At 51.7% G+C, this 17,199-nt stretch overlaps 1 protein-coding gene and 36 non-coding genes across 37 annotated transcripts in view; all 37 read left to right on the top strand.

Moving 5' to 3' along the window:
* Positions 1-17,199, top strand: part of LOC127951795 (pentraxin fusion protein) — a 421,943-nt gene that overhangs the window by 98,936 nt on the left and 305,808 nt on the right. The gene's annotated exons all lie outside the window — the stretch shown is intronic.
* Positions 549-621, top strand: trnak-cuu (transfer RNA lysine (anticodon CUU)). Its single transcript has one exon. It is a non-coding gene; the product is annotated as a tRNA-Lys (tRNA).
* Positions 753-826, top strand: trnan-guu (transfer RNA asparagine (anticodon GUU)). Its single transcript has one exon. It is a non-coding gene; the product is annotated as a tRNA-Asn (tRNA).
* Positions 1,491-1,563, top strand: trnak-cuu (transfer RNA lysine (anticodon CUU)). The gene has a single exon. It is a non-coding gene; the product is annotated as a tRNA-Lys (tRNA).
* Positions 1,695-1,768, top strand: trnan-guu (transfer RNA asparagine (anticodon GUU)). Its single transcript has one exon. It is a non-coding gene; the product is annotated as a tRNA-Asn (tRNA).
* trnak-cuu (transfer RNA lysine (anticodon CUU)) lies at positions 2,433-2,505 on the top strand. The gene has a single exon. It is a non-coding gene; the product is annotated as a tRNA-Lys (tRNA).
* Positions 2,637-2,710, top strand: trnan-guu (transfer RNA asparagine (anticodon GUU)). The gene has a single exon. It is a non-coding gene; the product is annotated as a tRNA-Asn (tRNA).
* On the top strand, positions 3,374-3,446 carry trnak-cuu (transfer RNA lysine (anticodon CUU)). Its single transcript has one exon. It is a non-coding gene; the product is annotated as a tRNA-Lys (tRNA).
* Positions 3,578-3,651, top strand: trnan-guu (transfer RNA asparagine (anticodon GUU)). Its single transcript has one exon. It is a non-coding gene; the product is annotated as a tRNA-Asn (tRNA).
* On the top strand, positions 4,316-4,388 carry trnak-cuu (transfer RNA lysine (anticodon CUU)). Its single transcript has one exon. It is a non-coding gene; the product is annotated as a tRNA-Lys (tRNA).
* Positions 4,520-4,593, top strand: trnan-guu (transfer RNA asparagine (anticodon GUU)). The gene has a single exon. It is a non-coding gene; the product is annotated as a tRNA-Asn (tRNA).
* Positions 5,258-5,330, top strand: trnak-cuu (transfer RNA lysine (anticodon CUU)). Its single transcript has one exon. It is a non-coding gene; the product is annotated as a tRNA-Lys (tRNA).
* trnan-guu (transfer RNA asparagine (anticodon GUU)) lies at positions 5,462-5,535 on the top strand. The gene has a single exon. It is a non-coding gene; the product is annotated as a tRNA-Asn (tRNA).
* Positions 6,200-6,272, top strand: trnak-cuu (transfer RNA lysine (anticodon CUU)). Its single transcript has one exon. It is a non-coding gene; the product is annotated as a tRNA-Lys (tRNA).
* Positions 6,404-6,477, top strand: trnan-guu (transfer RNA asparagine (anticodon GUU)). The gene has a single exon. It is a non-coding gene; the product is annotated as a tRNA-Asn (tRNA).
* On the top strand, positions 6,959-7,031 carry trnak-cuu (transfer RNA lysine (anticodon CUU)). Its single transcript has one exon. It is a non-coding gene; the product is annotated as a tRNA-Lys (tRNA).
* Positions 7,163-7,236, top strand: trnan-guu (transfer RNA asparagine (anticodon GUU)). Its single transcript has one exon. It is a non-coding gene; the product is annotated as a tRNA-Asn (tRNA).
* On the top strand, positions 8,029-8,101 carry trnak-cuu (transfer RNA lysine (anticodon CUU)). Its single transcript has one exon. It is a non-coding gene; the product is annotated as a tRNA-Lys (tRNA).
* Positions 8,233-8,306, top strand: trnan-guu (transfer RNA asparagine (anticodon GUU)). Its single transcript has one exon. It is a non-coding gene; the product is annotated as a tRNA-Asn (tRNA).
* trnak-cuu (transfer RNA lysine (anticodon CUU)) lies at positions 9,099-9,171 on the top strand. The gene has a single exon. It is a non-coding gene; the product is annotated as a tRNA-Lys (tRNA).
* Positions 9,303-9,376, top strand: trnan-guu (transfer RNA asparagine (anticodon GUU)). Its single transcript has one exon. It is a non-coding gene; the product is annotated as a tRNA-Asn (tRNA).
* trnak-cuu (transfer RNA lysine (anticodon CUU)) lies at positions 10,041-10,113 on the top strand. Its single transcript has one exon. It is a non-coding gene; the product is annotated as a tRNA-Lys (tRNA).
* trnan-guu (transfer RNA asparagine (anticodon GUU)) lies at positions 10,245-10,318 on the top strand. Its single transcript has one exon. It is a non-coding gene; the product is annotated as a tRNA-Asn (tRNA).
* Positions 10,983-11,055, top strand: trnak-cuu (transfer RNA lysine (anticodon CUU)). The gene has a single exon. It is a non-coding gene; the product is annotated as a tRNA-Lys (tRNA).
* trnan-guu (transfer RNA asparagine (anticodon GUU)) lies at positions 11,187-11,260 on the top strand. The gene has a single exon. It is a non-coding gene; the product is annotated as a tRNA-Asn (tRNA).
* On the top strand, positions 11,925-11,997 carry trnak-cuu (transfer RNA lysine (anticodon CUU)). The gene has a single exon. It is a non-coding gene; the product is annotated as a tRNA-Lys (tRNA).
* trnan-guu (transfer RNA asparagine (anticodon GUU)) lies at positions 12,129-12,202 on the top strand. The gene has a single exon. It is a non-coding gene; the product is annotated as a tRNA-Asn (tRNA).
* trnak-cuu (transfer RNA lysine (anticodon CUU)) lies at positions 12,866-12,938 on the top strand. The gene has a single exon. It is a non-coding gene; the product is annotated as a tRNA-Lys (tRNA).
* On the top strand, positions 13,070-13,143 carry trnan-guu (transfer RNA asparagine (anticodon GUU)). The gene has a single exon. It is a non-coding gene; the product is annotated as a tRNA-Asn (tRNA).
* On the top strand, positions 13,808-13,880 carry trnak-cuu (transfer RNA lysine (anticodon CUU)). The gene has a single exon. It is a non-coding gene; the product is annotated as a tRNA-Lys (tRNA).
* Positions 14,012-14,085, top strand: trnan-guu (transfer RNA asparagine (anticodon GUU)). The gene has a single exon. It is a non-coding gene; the product is annotated as a tRNA-Asn (tRNA).
* trnak-cuu (transfer RNA lysine (anticodon CUU)) lies at positions 14,750-14,822 on the top strand. Its single transcript has one exon. It is a non-coding gene; the product is annotated as a tRNA-Lys (tRNA).
* Positions 14,954-15,027, top strand: trnan-guu (transfer RNA asparagine (anticodon GUU)). The gene has a single exon. It is a non-coding gene; the product is annotated as a tRNA-Asn (tRNA).
* Positions 15,509-15,581, top strand: trnak-cuu (transfer RNA lysine (anticodon CUU)). Its single transcript has one exon. It is a non-coding gene; the product is annotated as a tRNA-Lys (tRNA).
* trnan-guu (transfer RNA asparagine (anticodon GUU)) lies at positions 15,713-15,786 on the top strand. Its single transcript has one exon. It is a non-coding gene; the product is annotated as a tRNA-Asn (tRNA).
* On the top strand, positions 16,579-16,651 carry trnak-cuu (transfer RNA lysine (anticodon CUU)). The gene has a single exon. It is a non-coding gene; the product is annotated as a tRNA-Lys (tRNA).
* Positions 16,783-16,856, top strand: trnan-guu (transfer RNA asparagine (anticodon GUU)). The gene has a single exon. It is a non-coding gene; the product is annotated as a tRNA-Asn (tRNA).

Raw genomic sequence — 17,199 nt, 5'->3', positions numbered from 1 at the left:
ATAAGACAAAGGGTGCTGAGTGATTGTTTGTGTCAGCTCAAGTTTGCTGTGGAGAGTTCGTGTTTTGTTTTCCTTGTGGAACTCCATACCTGGAACCTTTGATGAGTTGGCTGAACTAATAGCCTTTCAGGCTGTTGAACCAGAGCTCTGCTCGTTCAATCTGTATTCCCCAGCAACAGGCATGGCTAAAACAAACATAGAAGACTCTATGCCTAGTGTGGCCAAACTCTGTCCTGGAGGGCCCTGTCAGGTAGAGTTTCACTCCAGCCAGCTCCATCAGACGTGCCTGGAAGTTTCCGGTCTCTGTGGTGAGACCGGGTTCAGCAGCTTAAGTTGAGTTTCTTTGTGCTTGGAGCCAAGCTCGTCAGACCAAGCAACCTCCAGGATCGAGGTGGGACGCCCCTGCTCTAAGCCTACCGCTAGGCTTAGCCCCAACCTTACCCGCGAGATGTTTTATCAAGCCTCTGCGAAAAGCGAGGCTCTGTTTGCTCATAAAATGTTTGGCAGTTCTCAAAACAGACATCAGCCTTGGGAAAGTGACTGCCGCTGCCCGGCTAGCTCAGTCGGTAGAGCATGAGACTCTTAATCTCAGGGTCGTGGGTTCGAGCCCCACGTTGGGCGTGCCTTTTGGCTCTCTCTCGCCCCTCCCAATGGGTGTAATTCTCTTGAATTAAGTTTGCTGACGCAGGACTAGTGTCGCGCCCAGCGTCAAATTCTTTTGTGACTGTTACCCACAAGACCTTACACTACCAGTCTCTGTGGCGCAATAGGCTAGCGCGTTCGGCTGTTAACCGAAAGGATGGTGGTTCGAGCCCACCCAGGGACGAAGCAAGCTTTTCGCAGCAATGTCGGCAAGCACAGACTTTAGCACGCTTGTCCGCTGACGCAGCGTCTGTAGCCCCTTTTCAGAGTCAACAGCTTTGCTAGTCATCTTGTGTCAAAATAAGACAAAGGGTGCTGAGTGATTGTTTGTGTCAGCTCAAGTTTGCTGTGGAGAGTTCGTGTTTTGTTTTCCTTGTGGAACTCCATACCTGGAACCTTTGATGAGTTGGCTGAACTAATAGCCTTTCAGGCTGTTGAACCAGAGCTCTGCTCGTTCAATCTGTATTCCCCAGCAACAGGCATGGCTAAAACAAACATAGAAGACTCTATGCCTAGTGTGGCCAAACTCTGTCCTGGAGGGCCCTGTCAGGTAGAGTTTCACTCCAGCCAGCTCCATCAGACGTGCCTGGAAGTTTCCGGTCTCTGTGGTGAGACCGGGTTCAGCAGCTTAAGTTGAGTTTCTTTGTGCTTGGAGCCAAGCTCGTCAGACCAAGCAACCTCCAGGATCGAGGTGGGACGCCCCTGCTCTAAGCCTACCGCTAGGCTTAACCCCAACCTTACCCGCGAGATGTTTTGTCAAGCCTCTGCGAAAAGCGAGGCTCTGTTTGCTCATAAAATGTTTGGCAGTTCTCAAAACAGACATCAGCCTTGGGAAAGTGACTCCCGCTGCCCGGCTAGCTCAGTCGGTAGAGCATGAGACTCTTAATCTCAGGGTCGTGGGTTCGAGCCCCACGTTGGGCGTGCCTTTTGGCTCTCTCTCGCCCCTCCCAATGGGTGTAATTCTCTTGAATTAAGTTTGCTGACGCAGGACTAGTGCCGCGCCCAGCGTCAAATTCTTTTGTGACTGTTACCCACAAGACCTTACACTACCAGTCTCTGTGGCACAATAGGCTAGCGCGTTCGGCTGTTAACCGAAAGGATGGTGGTTCGAGCCCACCCAGGGACGAAGCAAGCTTTTCGCAGCAATGTCGGCAAGCACAGACTTTAGCACGCTTGTCCGCTGACGCAGCGTCTGTAGCCCCTTTTCAGAGTCAACAGCTTTGCGAGTCATCTTGTGTCAAAATAAGACAAAGGGTGCTGAGTGATTGTTTGTGTCAGCTCAAGTTTGCTGTGGAGAGTTCGTGTTTTGTTTTCCTTGTGGAACTCCATACCTGGAACCTTTGATGAGTTGGCTGAACTAATAGCCTTTCAGGCTGTTGAACCAGAGCTCTGCTCGTTCAATCTGTATTCCCCAGCAACAGGCATGGCTAAAACAAACATAGAAGACTCTATGCCTAGTGTGGCCAAACTCTGTCCTGGAGGGCCCTGTCAGGTAGAGTTTCACTCCAGCCAGCTCCATCAGACGTGCCTGGAAGTTTCCGGTCTCTGTGGTGAGACCGGGTTCAGCAGCTTAAGTTGAGTTTCTTTGTGCTTGGAGCCAAGCTCGTCAGACCAAGCAACCTCCAGGATCGAGGTGGGACGCCCCTGCTCTAAGCCTACCGCTAGGCTTAACCCCAACCTTACCCGCGAGATGTTTTGTCAAGCCTCTGCGAAAAGCGAGGCTCTGTTTGCTCATAAAATGTTTGGCAGTTCTCAAAACAGACGTCAGCCTTGGGAAAGTGACTGCCGCTGCCCGGCTAGCTCAGTCGGTAGAGCATGAGACTCTTAATCTCAGGGTCGTGGGTTCGAGCCCCACGTTGGGCGTGCCTTTTGGCTCTCTCTCGCCCCTCCCAATGGGTGTAATTCTCTTGAATTAAGTTTGCTGACGCAGGACTAGTGTCGCGCCCAGCGTCAAATTCTTTTGTGACTGTTACCCACAAGAGCTTACACTACCAGTCTCTGTGGCGCAATAGGCTAGCGCGTTCGGCTGTTAACCGAAAGGATGGTGGTTCGAGCCCACCCAGGGACGAAGCAAGCTTTTCGCAGCAATGTCGGCAAGAACGGACTTTAGCACGCTTGTCCGCTGACGCAGCGTCTGTAGCCCCTTTTCAGAGTCAACAGCTTTGCGAGTCATCTTGTGTCAAAATAAGACAAAGGGTGCTGAGTGATTGTTTGTGTCAGCTCAAGTTTGCTGTGGAGAGTTCGTGTTTTGTTTTCCTTGTGGAACTCCATACCTGGAACCTTTGATGAGTTGGCTGAACTAATAGCCTTTCAGGCTGTTGAACCAGAGCTCTGCTCGTTCAATCTGTATTCCCCAGCAACAGGCATGGCTAAAACAAACATAGAAGACTCTATGCCTAGTGTGGCCAAACTCTGTCCTGGAGGGCCCTGTCAGGTAGAGTTTCACTCCAGCCAGCTCCATCAGACGTGCCTGGAAGTTTCCGGTCTCTGTGGTGAGACCGGGTTCAGCAGCTTAAGTTGAGTTTCTTTGTGCTTGGAGCCAAGCTCGTCAGACCAAGCAACCTCCAGGATCGAGGTGGGACGCCCCTGCTCTAAGCCTACCGCTAGGCTTAACCCCAACCTTACCCGCGAGATGTTTTGTCAAGCCTCTGCGAAAAGCGAGGCTCTGTTTGCTCATAAAATGTTTGGCATTCTCAAAACAGACATCAGCCTTGGGAAAGTGACTGCCGCTGCCCGGCTAGCTCAGTCTGTAGAGCATGAGACTCTTAATCTCAGGGTCGTGGGTTCGAGCCCCACGTTGGGCGTGCCTTTTGGCTCTCTCTCGCCCCTCCCAATGGGTGTAATTCTCTTGAATTAAGTTTGCTGACGCAGGACTAGTGTCGCGCCCAGCGTCAAATTCTTTTGTGACTGTTACCCACAAGAGCTTACACTACCAGTCTCTGTGGCGCAATAGGCTAGCGCGTTCGGCTGTTAACCGAAAGGATGGTGGTTCGAGCCCACCCAGGGGCGAAGCAAGCTTTTCGCAGCAATGTCGGCAAGCACGGACTTTAGCACGCTTGTCCGCTGACGCAGCGTCTGTAGCCCCTTTTCAGAGTCAACAGCTTTGCGAGTCATCTTGTGTCAAAATAAGACAAAGGGTGCTGAGTGATTGTTTGTGTCAGCTCAAGTTTGCTGTGGAGAGTTCGTGTTTTGTTTTCCTTGTGGAACTCCATACCTGGAACCTTTGATGAGTTGGCTGAACTAATAGCCTTTCAGGCTGTTGAACCAGAGCTCTGCTCGTTCAATCTGTATTCCCCAGCAACAGGCATGGCTAAAACAAACATAGAAGACTCTATGCCTAGTGTGGCCAAACTCTGTCCTGGAGGGCCCTGTCAGGTAGAGTTTCACTCCAGCCAGCTCCATCAGACGTGCCTGGAAGTTTCCGGTCTCTGTGGTGAGACCGGGTTCAGCAGCTTAAGTTGAGTTTCTTTGTGCTTGGAGCCAAGCTCGTCAGACCAAGCAACCTCCAGGATCGAGGTGGGACGCCCCTGCTCTAAGCCTACCGCTAGGCTTAACCCCAACCTTACCCGCGAGATGTTTTGTCAAGCCTCTGCGAAAAGCGAGGCTCTGTTTGCTCATAAAATGTTTGGCAGTTCTCAAAACAGACGTCAGCCTTGGGAAAGTGACTGCCGCTGCCCGGCTAGCTCAGTCGGTAGAGCATGAGACTCTTAATCTCAGGGTCGTGGGTTCGAGCCCCACGTTGGGCGTGCCTTTTGGCTCTCTCTCGCCCCTCCCAATGGGTGTAATTCTCTTGAATTAAGTTTGCTGACGCAGGACTAGTGTCGCGCCCAGCGTCAAATTCTTTTGTGACTGTTACCCACAAGACCTTACACTACCAGTCTCTGTGGCGCAATAGGCTAGCGCGTTCGGCTGTTAACCGAAAGGATGGTGGTTCGAGCCCACCCAGGGACGAAGCAAGCTTTTCGCAGCAATGTCGGCAAGCACAGACTTTAGCACGCTTGTCCGCTGACGCAGCGTCTGTAGCCCCTTTTCAGAGTCAACAGCTTTGCGAGTCATCTTGTGTCAAAATAAGACAAAGGGTGCTGAGTGATTGTTTGTGTCAGCTCAAGTTTGCTGTGGAGAGTTCGTGTTTTGTTTTCCTTGTGGAACTCCATACCTGGAACCTTTGATGAGTTGGCTGAACTAATAGCCTTTCAGGCTGTTGAACCAGAGCTCTGCTCGTTCAATCTGTATTCCCCAGCAACAGGCATGGCTAAAACAAACATAGAAGACTCTATGCCTAGTGTGGCCAAACTCTGTCCTGGAGGGCCCTGTCAGGTAGAGTTTCACTCCAGCCAGCTCCATCAGACGTGCCTGGAAGTTTCCGGTCTCTGTGGTGAGACCGGGTTCAGCAGCTTAAGTTGAGTTTCTTTGTGCTTGGAGCCAAGCTCGTCAGACCAAGCAACCTCCAGGATCGAGGTGGGACGCCCCTGCTCTAAGCCTACCGCTAGGCTTAACCCCAACCTTACCCGCGAGATGTTTTGTCAAGCCTCTGCGAAAAGCGAGGCTCTGTTTGCTCATAAAATGTTTGGCAGTTCTCAAAACAGACGTCAGCTTTGGGAAAGTGACTGCCGCTGCCCGGCTAGCTCAGTCGGTAGAGCATGAGACTCTTAATCTCAGGGTCGTGGGTTCGAGCCCCACGTTGGGCGTGCCTTTTGGCTCTCTCTCGCCCCTCCCAATGGGTGTAATTCTCTTGAATTAAGTTTGCTGACGCAGCACTAGTGTCGCGCCCAGCGTCAAATTCTTTTGTGACTGTTACCCACAAGAGCTTACACTACCAGTCTCTGTGGCGCAATAGGCTAGCGCGTTCGGCTGTTAACCGAAAGGATGGTGGTTCGAGCCCACCCAGGGACGAAGCAAGCTTTTCGCAGCAATGTCGGCAAGCACAGACTTTAGCACGCTTGTCCGCTGACGCAGCGTCTGTAGCCCCTTTTCAGAGTCAACAGCTTGGCTAGTCATCTTGTGTCAAAATAAGACAAAGGGTGCTGAGTGATTGTTTGTGTCAGCTCAAGTTTGCTGTGGAGAGTTCGTGTTTTGTTTTCCTTGTGGAACTCCATACCTGGAACCTTTGATGAGTTGGCTGAACTAATAGCCTTTCAGGCTGTTGAACCAGAGCTCTGCTCGTTCAATCTGTATTCCCCAGCAACAGGCATGGCTAAAACAAACATAGAAGACTGTATGCCTAGTGTGGCCAAACTCTGTCCTGGAGGGCCCTGTCAGGTAGAGTTTCACTCCAGCCAGCTCCATCAGACGTGCCTGGAAGTTTCCGGTCTCTGTGGTGAGACCGGGTTCAGCAGCTTAAGTTGAGTTTCTTTGTGCTTGGAGCCAAGCTTGTCAGACCAAGCAACCTCCAGGATAGAGGTGGGACGCCCCTGCTCTAAGCCTACCGCTAGGCTTAACCCCAACCTTACCCGCGAGATGTTTTGTCAAGCCTCTGCGAAAAGCGAGGCTCTGTTTGCTCATAAAATGTTTGGCAGTTCTCAAAACAGATGTCAGCCTTGGGAAAGTGACTGCCGCTGCCCGGCTAGCTCAGTCGGTAGAGCATGAGACTCTTAATCTCAGGGTCGTGGGTTCGAGCCCCACGTTGGGCGTGCCTTTTGGCTCTCTCTCGCCCCTCCCAATGGGTGTAATTCTCTTGAATTAAGTTTGCTGACGCAGGACTAGTGTCGCGCCCAGCGTCAAATTCTTTTGTGACTGTGACCCACAAGACCTTACACTACCAGTCTCTGTGGCGCAATAGGCTAGCGCGTTCGGCTGTTAACCGGAAGGATGGTGGTTCGAGCCCACCCAGGGACGAAGCAAGCTTTTCGCAGCAATGTCGGCAAGCACAGACTTTAGCACGCTTGTCCGCTGACGCAGCGTCTGTAGCCCCTTTTCAGAGTCAACAGCTTTGCGAGTCATCTTGTGTCAAAATAAGACAAAGGGTGCTGAGTGATTGTTTGTGTCAGCTCAAGTTTGCTGTGGAGAGTTCGTGTTTTGTTTTCCTTGTGGAACTCCATACTCCATCAGACGTGCCTGGAAGTTTCCGGTCTCTGTGGTGAGACCGGGTTCAGCAGCTTAAGTTGAGTTTCTTTGTGCTTGGAGCCAAGCTCGTCAGACCAAGCAACCTCCAGGATCGAGGTGGGACGCCCCTGCTCTAAGCCTACCGCTAGGCTTAACCCCAACCTTACCCGCGAGATGTTTTGTCAAGCCTCTGCGAAAAGCGAGGCTCTGTTTGCTCATAAAATGTTTGGCAGTTCTCAAAACAGACGTCAGCCTTGGGAAAGTGACTGCCGCTGCCCGGCTAGCTCAGTCGGTAGAGCATGAGACTCTTAATCTCAGGGTCGTGGGTTCGAGCCCCACGTTGGGCGTGCCTTTTGGCTCTCTCTCGCCCCTCCCAATGGGTGTAATTCTCTTGAATTAAGTTTGCTGACGCAGGACTAGTGTCGCGCCCAGCGTCAAATTCTTTTGTGACTGTTACCCACAAGAGCTTACACTACCAGTCTCTGTGGCGCAATAGGCTAGCGCGTTCGGCTGTTAGCCGAAAGGATGGTGGTTCGAGCCCACCCAGGGACGAAGCAAGCTTTTCGCAGCAATGTCGGCAAGCACAGACTTTAGCACGCTTGTCCGCTGACGCAGCGTCTTTAGCCCCTTTTCAGAGTCAACAGCTTTGCGAGTCATCTTGTCTCAAAATAAGACAAAGGGTGCTGAGTGATTGTTTGTGTCAGCTCAAGTTTGCTGTGGAGAGTTCGTGTTTTGTTTTCCTTGTTGTGGAGGCCTGTGTGGTCCAGGGAGGTCCTGCTCAAAATTCCCTCTAGGACCGCCACAAAATGCCACCAAATTGCTTCTCCAATCATATGCTGTCGGTGTTTGCAAACTGTATTCACACAGCGAGACAGAACTCCATACCTGGAACCTTTGATGAGTTGGCTGAACTAATAGCCTTTCAGGCTGTTGAACCAGAGCTCTGCTCGTTCAATCTGTATTCCCCAGCAACAGGCATGGCTAAAACAAACATAGAAGACGCTATGCCTAGTGTGGCCAAACTCTGTCCTGGAGGGCCCTGTCAGGTAGAGTTTTACTCCAGCCAGCTCCATCAGACGTGCCTGGAAGTTTCCGGTCTCTGTGGTGAGACCGGGTTCAGCAGCTTAAGTTGAGTTTCTTTGTGCTTGGAGCCAAGCTCGTCAGACCAAGCAACCTCCAGGATCGAGGTGGGACGCCCCTGCTCTAAGCCTACCGCTAGGCTTAACCCCAACCTTACCCGCGAGATGTTTTGTCAAGCCTCTGCGAAAAGCGAGGCTCTGTTTGCTCATAAAATGTTTGGCAGTTCTCAAAACAGACGTCAGCCTTGGGAAAGTGACTGCCGCTGCCCGGCTAGCTCAGTCGGTAGAGCATGAGACTCTTAATCTCAGGGTCGTGGGTTCGAGCCACACGTTGGGCGTGCCTTTTGGCTCTCTCTCGCCCCTCCCAATGGGTGTAATTCTCTTGAATTAAGTTTGCTGACGCAGGACTAGTGTCGCGCCCAGCGTCAAATTCTTTTGTGACTGTTACCCACAAGAGCTTACACTACCAGTCTCTGTGGCGCAATAGGCTAGCGCGTTCGGCTGTTAACCGAAAGGATGGTGGTTCGAGCCCACCCAGGGATGAAGCTAGCTTTTCGCAGCAATGTCGGCAAGCACAGACTTTAGCACGCTTGTCCGCTGACGCAGCGTCTTTAGCCCCTTTTCAGAGTCAACAGCTTTGCGAGTCATCTTGTCTCAAAATAAGACAAAGGGTGCTGAGTGATTGTTTGTGTCAGCTCAAGTTTGCTGTGGAGAGTTCGTGTTTTGTTTTCCTTGTTGTGGAGGCCTGTGTGGTCCAGGGAGGTCCTGCTCAAAATTCCCTCTAGGACCGCCACAAAATGCCACCAAATTGCTTCTCCAATCATATGCTGTCGGAGTTTGCAAACTGTATTCACACAGCGAGACAGAACTCCATACCTGGAACCTTTGATGAGTTGGCTGAACTAATAGCCTTTCAGGCTGTTGAACCAGAGCTCTGCTCGTTCAATCTGTATTCCCCAGCAACAGGCATGGCTAAAACAAACATAGAAGACTCTATGCCTAGTGTGGCCAAACTCTGTCCTGGAGGGCCCTGTCAGGTAGAGTTTCACTCCAGCCAGCTCCATCAGACGTGCCTGGAAGTTTCCGGTCTCTGTGGTGAGACCGGGTTCAGCAGCTTAAGTTGAGTTTCTTTGTGCTTGGAGCCAAGCTCGTCAGACCAAGCAACCTCCAGGATCGAGGTGGGACGCCCCTGCTCTAAGCCTACCGCTAGGCTTAGCCCCAACCTTACCCGCGAGATGTTTTATCAAGCCTCTGCGAAAAGCGAGGCTCTGTTTGCTCATAAAATGTTTGGCAGTTCTCAAAACAGACATCAGCCTTGGGAAAGTGACTGCCGCTGCCCGGCTAGCTCAGTCGGTAGAGCATGAGACTCTTAATCTCAGGGTCGTGGGTTCGAGCCCCACGTTGGGCGTGCCTTTTGGCTCTCTCTCGCCCCTCCCAATGGGTGTAATTCTCTTGAATTAAGTTTGCTGACGCAGGACTAGTGTCGCGCCCAGCGTCAAATTCTTTTGTGACTGTTACCCACAAGACTTTACACTACCAGTCTCTGTGGCGCAATAGGCTAGCGCGTTCGGCTGTTAACCGAAAGGATGGTGGTTCGAGCCCACCCAGGGACGAAGCAAGCTTTTCGCAGCAATGTCGGCAAGCACAGACTTTAGCACGCTTGTCCGCTGACGCAGCGTCTGTAGCCCCTTTTCAGAGTCAACAGCTTTGCTAGTCATCTTGTGTCAAAATAAGACAAAGGGTGCTGAGTGATTGTTTGTGTCAGCTCAAGTTTGCTGTGGAGAGTTCGTGTTTTGTTTTCCTTGTGGAACTCCATACCTGGAACCTTTGATGAGTTGGCTGAACTAATAGCCTTTCAGGCTGTTGAACCAGAGCTCTGCTCGTTCAATCTGTATTCCCCAGCAACAGGCATGGCTAAAACAAACATAGAAGACTCTATGCCTAGTGTGGCCAAACTCTGTCCTGGAGGGCCCTGTCAGGTAGAGTTTCACTCCAGCCAGCTCCATCAGACGTGCCTGGAAGTTTCCGGTCTCTGTGGTGAGACCGGGTTCAGCAGCTTAAGTTGAGTTTCTTTGTGCTTGGAGCCAAGCTCGTCAGACCAAGCAACCTCCAGGATCGAGGTGGGACGCCCCTGCTCTAAGCCTACCGCTAGGCTTAGCCCCAACCTTACCCGCGAGATGTTTTATCAAGCCTCTGCGAAAAGCGAGGCTCTGTTTGCTCATAAAATGTTTGGCAGTTCTCAAAACAGACATCAGCCTTGGGAAAGTGACTGCCGCTGCCCGGCTAGCTCAGTCGGTAGAGCATGAGACTCTTAATCTCAGGGTCGTGGGTTCGAGCCCCACGTTGGGCGTGCCTTTTGGCTCTCTCTCGCCCCTCCCAATGGGTGTAATTCTCTTGAATTAAGTTTGCTGACGCAGGACTAGTGTCGCGCCCAGCGTCAAATTCTTTTGTGACTGTTACCCACAAGACCTTACACTACCAGTCTCTGTGGCGCAATAGGCTAGCGCGTTCGGCTGTTAACCGAAAGGATGGTGGTTCGAGCCCACCCAGGGACGAAGCAAGCTTTTCGCAGCAATGTCGGCAAGCACAGACTTTAGCACGCTTGTCCGCTGACGCAGCGTCTGTAGCCCCTTTTCAGAGTCAACAGCTTTGCTAGTCATCTTGTGTCAAAATAAGACAAAGGGTGCTGAGTGATTGTTTGTGTCAGCTCAAGTTTGCTGTGGAGAGTTCGTGTTTTGTTTTCCTTGTGGAACTCCATACCTGGAACCTTTGATGAGTTGGCTGAACTAATAGCCTTTCAGGCTGTTGAACCAGAGCTCTGCTCGTTCAATCTGTATTCCCCAGCAACAGGCATGGCTAAAACAAACATAGAAGACTCTATGCCTAGTGTGGCCAAACTCTGTCCTGGAGGGCCCTGTCAGGTAGAGTTTCACTCCAGCCAGCTCCATCAGACGTGCCTGGAAGTTTCCGGTCTCTGTGGTGAGACCGGGTTCAGCAGCTTAAGTTGAGTTTCTTTGTGCTTGGAGCCAAGCTCGTCAGACCAAGCAACCTCCAGGATCGAGGTGGGACGCCCCTGCTCTAAGCCTACCGCTAGGCTTAACCCCAACCTTACCCGCGAGATGTTTTGTCAAGCCTCTGCGAAAAGCGAGGCTCTGTTTGCTCATAAAATGTTTGGCAGTTCTCAAAACAGACATCAGCCTTGGGAAAGTGACTCCCGCTGCCCGGCTAGCTCAGTCGGTAGAGCATGAGACTCTTAATCTCAGGGTCGTGGGTTCGAGCCCCACGTTGGGCGTGCCTTTTGGCTCTCTCTCGCCCCTCCCAATGGGTGTAATTCTCTTGAATTAAGTTTGCTGACGCAGGACTAGTGCCGCGCCCAGCGTCAAATTCTTTTGTGACTGTTACCCACAAGACCTTACACTACCAGTCTCTGTGGCACAATAGGCTAGCGCGTTCGGCTGTTAACCGAAAGGATGGTGGTTCGAGCCCACCCAGGGACGAAGCAAGCTTTTCGCAGCAATGTCGGCAAGCACAGACTTTAGCACGCTTGTCCGCTGACGCAGCGTCTGTAGCCCCTTTTCAGAGTCAACAGCTTTGCGAGTCATCTTGTGTCAAAATAAGACAAAGGGTGCTGAGTGATTGTTTGTGTCAGCTCAAGTTTGCTGTGGAGAGTTCGTGTTTTGTTTTCCTTGTGGAACTCCATACCTGGAACCTTTGATGAGTTGGCTGAACTAATAGCCTTTCAGGCTGTTGAACCAGAGCTCTGCTCGTTCAATCTGTATTCCCCAGCAACAGGCATGGCTAAAACAAACATAGAAGACTCTATGCCTAGTGTGGCCAAACTCTGTCCTGGAGGGCCCTGTCAGGTAGAGTTTCACTCCAGCCAGCTCCATCAGACGTGCCTGGAAGTTTCCGGTCTCTGTGGTGAGACCGGGTTCAGCAGCTTAAGTTGAGTTTCTTTGTGCTTGGAGCCAAGCTCGTCAGACCAAGCAACCTCCAGGATCGAGGTGGGACGCCCCTGCTCTAAGCCTACCGCTAGGCTTAACCCCAACCTTACCCGCGAGATGTTTTGTCAAGCCTCTGCGAAAAGCGAGGCTCTGTTTGCTCATAAAATGTTTGGCAGTTCTCAAAACAGACGTCAGCCTTGGGAAAGTGACTGCCGCTGCCCGGCTAGCTCAGTCGGTAGAGCATGAGACTCTTAATCTCAGGGTCGTGGGTTCGAGCCCCACGTTGGGCGTGCCTTTTGGCTCTCTCTCGCCCCTCCCAATGGGTGTAATTCTCTTGAATTAAGTTTGCTGACGCAGGACTAGTGTCGCGCCCAGCGTCAAATTCTTTTGTGACTGTTACCCACAAGAGCTTACACTACCAGTCTCTGTGGCGCAATAGGCTAGCGCGTTCGGCTGTTAACCGAAAGGATGGTGGTTCGAGCCCACCCAGGGACGAAGCAAGCTTTTCGCAGCAATGTCGGCAAGAACGGACTTTAGCACGCTTGTCCGCTGACGCAGCGTCTGTAGCCCCTTTTCAGAGTCAACAGCTTTGCGAGTCATCTTGTGTCAAAATAAGACAAAGGGTGCTGAGTGATTGTTTGTGTCAGCTCAAGTTTGCTGTGGAGAGTTCGTGTTTTGTTTTCCTTGTGGAACTCCATACCTGGAACCTTTGATGAGTTGGCTGAACTAATAGCCTTTCAGGCTGTTGAACCAGAGCTCTGCTCGTTCAATCTGTATTCCCCAGCAACAGGCATGGCTAAAACAAACATAGAAGACTCTATGCCTAGTGTGGCCAAACTCTGTCCTGGAGGGCCCTGTCAGGTAGAGTTTCACTCCAGCCAGCTCCATCAGACGTGCCTGGAAGTTTCCGGTCTCTGTGGTGAGACCGGGTTCAGCAGCTTAAGTTGAGTTTCTTTGTGCTTGGAGCCAAGCTCGTCAGACCAAGCAACCTCCAGGATCGAGGTGGGACGCCCCTGCTCTAAGCCTACCGCTAGGCTTAACCCCAACCTTACCCGCGAGATGTTTTGTCAAGCCTCTGCGAAAAGCGAGGCTCTGTTTGCTCATAAAATGTTTGGCATTCTCAAAACAGACATCAGCCTTGGGAAAGTGACTGCCGCTGCCCGGCTAGCTCAGTCTGTAGAGCATGAGACTCTTAATCTCAGGGTCGTGGGTTCGAGCCCCACGTTGGGCGTGCCTTTTGGCTCTCTCTCGCCCCTCCCAATGGGTGTAATTCTCTTGAATTAAGTTTGCTGACGCAGGACTAGTGTCGCGCCCAGCGTCAAATTCTTTTGTGACTGTTACCCACAAGAGCTTACACTACCAGTCTCTGTGGCGCAATAGGCTAGCGCGTTCGGCTGTTAACCGAAAGGATGGTGGTTCGAGCCCACCCAGGGGCGAAGCAAGCTTTTCGCAGCAATGTCGGCAAGCACGGACTTTAGCACGCTTGTCCGCTGACGCAGCGTCTGTAGCCCCTTTTCAGAGTCAACAGCTTTGCGAGTCATCTTGTGTCAAAATAAGACAAAGGGTGCTGAGTGATTGTTTGTGTCAGCTCAAGTTTGCTGTGGAGAGTTCGTGTTTTGTTTTCCTTGTGGAACTCCATACCTGGAACCTTTGATGAGTTGGCTGAACTAATAGCCTTTCAGGCTGTTGAACCAGAGCTCTGCTCGTTCAATCTGTATTCCCCAGCAACAGGCATGGCTAAAACAAACATAGAAGACTCTATGCCTAGTGTGGCCAAACTCTGTCCTGGAGGGCCCTGTCAGGTAGAGTTTCACTCCAGCCAGCTCCATCAGACGTGCCTGGAAGTTTCCGGTCTCTGTGGTGAGACCGGGTTCAGCAGCTTAAGTTGAGTTTCTTTGTGCTTGGAGCCAAGCTCGTCAGACCAAGCAACCTCCAGGATCGAGGTGGGACGCCCCTGCTCTAAGCCTACCGCTAGGCTTAACCCCAACCTTACCCGCGAGATGTTTTGTCAAGCCTCTGCGAAAAGCGAGGCTCTGTTTGCTCATAAAATGTTTAGCAGTTCTCAAAACAGACGTCAGCTTTGGGAAAGTGACTGCCGCTGCCCGGCTAGCTCAGTCGGTAGAGCATGAGACTCTTAATCTCAGGGTCGTGGGTTCGAGCCCCACGTTGGGCGTGCCTTTTGGCTCTCTCTCGCCCCTCCCAATGGGTGTAATTCTCTTGAATTAAGTTTGCTGACGCAGCACTAGTGTCGCGCCCAGCGTCAAATTCTTTTGTGACTGTTACCCACAAGAGCTTACACTACCAGTCTCTGTGGCGCAATAGGCTAGCGCGTTCGGCTGTTAACCGAAAGGATGGTGGTTCGAGCCCACCCAGGGACGAAGCAAGCTTTTCGCAGCAATGTCGGCAAGCACAGACTTTAGCACGCTTGTCCGCTGACGCAGCGTCTGTAGCCCCTTTTCAGAGTCAACAGCTTGGCTAGTCATCTTGTGTCAAAATAAGACAAAGGGTGCTGAGTGATTGTTTGTGTCAGCTCAAGTTTGCTGTGGAGAGTTCGTGTTTTGTTTTCCTTGTGGAACTCCATACCTGGAACCTTTGATGAGTTGGCTGAACTAATAGCCTTTCAGGCTGTTGATCCAGAGCTCTGCTCGTTCAATCTGTATTCCCCAGCAACAGGCATGGCTAAAACAAACATAGAAGACTCTATGCCTAGTGTGGCCAAACTCTGTCCTGGAGGGCCCTGTCAGGTAGAGTTTCACTCCAGCCAGCTCCATCAGACGTGCCTGGAAGTTTCCGGTCTCTGTGGTGAGACCGGGTTCAGCAGCTTAAGTTGAGTTTCTTTGTGCTTGGAGCCAAGCTCGTCAGACCAAGCAACCTCCAGGATCGAGGTGGGACGCCCCTGCTCTAAGCCTACCGCTAGGCTTAACCCCAACCTTACCCGCGAGATGTTTTGTCAAGCCTCTGCGAAAAGCGAGGCTCTGTTTGCTCATAAAATGTTTGGCAGTTCTCAAAACAGACGTCAGCCTTGGGAAAGTGACTGCCGCTGCCCGGCTAGCTCAGTTGGTAGAGCATGAGACTCTTAATCTCAGGGTCGTGGGTTTGAGCCCCACGTTGGGCGTGCCTTTTGGCTCTCTCTCGCCCCTCCCAATGGGTGTAATTCTCTTGAATTAAGTTTGCTGACGCAGGACTAGTGTCGCGCCCAGCGTCAAATTCTTTTGTGACTGTTACCCACAAGAGCTTACACTACCAGTCTCTGTGGAGCAATAGGCTAGCGCGTTCGGCTGTTAACCGAAAGGATGGTGGTTCGAGCCCACCCAGGGACGAAGCAAGCTTTTCGCAGCAATGTCGGCAAGCACGGACTTTAGCACGCTTGTCCGCTGACGCAGCGTCTGTAGCCCCTTTTCAGAGTCAACAGCTTTGCGAGTCATCTTGTGTCAAAATAAGACAAAGGGTGCTGAGTGATTGTTTGTGTCAGCTCAAGTTTGCTGTGGAGAGTTCGTGTTTTGTTTTCCTTGTGGAACTCCATACTCCATCAGACGTGCCTGGAAGTTTCCGGTCTCTGTGGTGAGACCGGGTTCAGCAGCTTAAGTTGAGTTTCTTTGTGCTTGGAGCCAAGCTCGTCAGACCAAGCAACCTCCAGGATCGAGGTGGGACGCCCCTGCTCTAAGCCTACCGCTAGGCTTAACCCCAACCTTACCCGCGAGATGTTTTGTCAAGCCTCTGCGAAAAGCGAGGCTCTGTTTGCTCATAAAATGTTTGGCAGTTCTCAAAACAGACGTCAGCCTTGGGAAAGTGACTGCCGCTGCCCGGCTAGCTCAGTCGGTAGAGCATGAGACTCTTAATCTCAGGGTCGTGGGTTCGAGCCCCACGTTGGGCGTGCCTTTTGGCTCTCTCTCGCCCCTCCCAATGGGTGTAATTCTCTTGAATTAAGTTTGCTGACGCAGGACTAGTGTCGCGCCCAGCGTCAAATTCTTTTGTGACTGTTACCCACAAGAGCTTACACTACCAGTCTCTGTGGCGCAATAGGCTAGCGCGTTCGGCTGTTAACCGAAAGGATGGTGGTTCGAGCCCACCCAGGGACGAAGCAAGCTTTTCGCAGCAATGTCGGCAAGCACAGACTTTAGCACGCTTGTCCGCTGACGCAGCGTCTTTAGCCCCTTTTCAGAGTCAACAGCTTTGCGAGTCATCTTGTCTCAAAATAAGACAAAGGGTGCTGAGTGATTGTTTGTGTCAGCTCAAGTTTGCTGTGGAGAGTTCGTGTTTTGTTTTCCTTGTTGTGGAGGCCTGTGTGGTCCAGGGAGGTCCTGCTCAAAATTCCCTCTAGGACCGCCACAAAATGCCACCAAATTGCTTCTCCAATCATATGCTGTCGGTGTTTGCAAACTGTATTCACACAGCGAGACATAACTCCATACCTGGAACCTTTGATGAGTTGGCTGAACTAATAGCCTTTCAGGCTGTTGAACCAGAGCTCTGCTCGTTCAATCTGTATTCCCCAGCAACAGGCATGGCTAAAACAAACATAGAAGACGCTATGCCTAGTGTGGCCAAACTCTGTCCTGGAGGGCCCTGTCAGGTAGAGTTTTACTCCAGCCAGCTCCATCAGACGTGCCTGGAAGTTTCCGGTCTCTGTGGTGAGACCGGGTTCAGCAGCTTAAGTTGAGTTTCTTTGTGCTTGGAGCCAAGCTCGTCAGACCAAGCAACCTCCAGGATCGAGGTGGGACGCCCCTGCTCTAAGCCTACCGCTAGGCTTAACCCCAACCTTACCCGCGAGATGTTTTGTCAAGCCTCTGCGAAAAGCGAGGCTCTGTTTGCTCATAAAATGTTTGGCAGTTCTCAAAACAGACGTCAGCCTTGGGAAAGTGACTGCCGCTGCCCGGCTAGCTCAGTCGGTAGAGCATGAGACTCTTAATCTCAGGGTCGTGGGTTCGAGCCACACGTTGGGCGTGCCTTTTGGCTCTCTCTCGCCCCTCCCAATGGGTGTAATTCTCTTGAATTAAGTTTGCTGACGCAGGACTAGTGTCGCGCCCAGCGTCAAATTCTTTTGTGACTGTTACCCACAAGAGCTTACACTACCAGTCTCTGTGGCGCAATAGGCTAGCGCGTTCGGCTGTTAACCGAAAGGATGGTGGTTCGAGCCCACCCAGGGATGAAGCAAGCTTTTCGCAGCAATGTCGGCAAGCACAGACTTTAGCACGCTTGTCCGCTGACGCAGCGTCTTTAGCCCCTTTTCAGAGTCAACAGCTTTGCGAGTCATCTTGTCTCAAAATAAGACAAAGGGTGCTGAGTGATTGTTTGTGTCAGCTCAAGTTTGCTGTGGAGAGTTCGTGTTTTGTTTTCCTTGTTGTGGAGGCCTGTGTGGTCCAGGGAGGTCCTGCTCAAAATTCCCTCTAGGACCGCCACAAAATGCCACCAAATTGCTTCTCCAATCATATGCTGTCGGAGTTTGCAAACTGTATTCACACAGCGAGACAGAACTCCATACCTGGAACCTT

Source organism: Carassius gibelio, chromosome B3 (assembly GCF_023724105.1).
Source record: "Carassius gibelio isolate Cgi1373 ecotype wild population from Czech Republic chromosome B3, carGib1.2-hapl.c, whole genome shotgun sequence".
NCBI lineage: Eukaryota > Metazoa > Chordata > Actinopteri > Cypriniformes > Cyprinidae > Carassius > Carassius gibelio.
This window is presented reverse-complemented; position numbering and strand designations above follow the sequence as displayed.